This window comes from Arachis ipaensis, chromosome B02 (assembly GCF_000816755.2).
Source record: "Arachis ipaensis cultivar K30076 chromosome B02, Araip1.1, whole genome shotgun sequence".
NCBI lineage: Eukaryota > Viridiplantae > Streptophyta > Magnoliopsida > Fabales > Fabaceae > Arachis > Arachis ipaensis.
This window is the reverse complement of record NC_029786.2, coordinates 105,296,267-105,296,764: the sequence shown is the minus strand read 5'-3', so window position 1 is coordinate 105,296,764 and position 498 is coordinate 105,296,267.

The following is a 498-nucleotide window of genomic DNA, read 5'->3' as shown; positions in this document are numbered from 1 at the left end:
TCATAATTTTTTTTTTTAATTTGTAACGTTAACGTGTGTTCTTGTGGCACATATTAGTCAAATTCTAAAATTTAAAATAATAATAATAAAAAATAAATTTTTTTTATTATACTAAAAGCAACTCCAATATTAATTTACAATTCAATTTTATTTTAGGTCCAATAAAATACCACATTAATATTTATAGGATCATATGTCATAAATATTAATTTAAAACTAAATGTAAGATGTGTCACTGCTTAGTTTTAATTCGATTTTAATTTTATATTATGTGTAATTATTTCATCAAAATAACTATACAAATAGCAAAATTTTATTAATTTTTCGTCATAATATATATTCTCTGTCTAAACTTAAACTAATTTCATTTCATCTACACAAATTTCAATTATAAATTAGTTCTCTTGTAATTATAAAAAATAATAATCCAAAATTATTTCATTATAGATACGTTGTTCTAAGAATTATAATCAATTATATAATCAATTCTAAAAATAA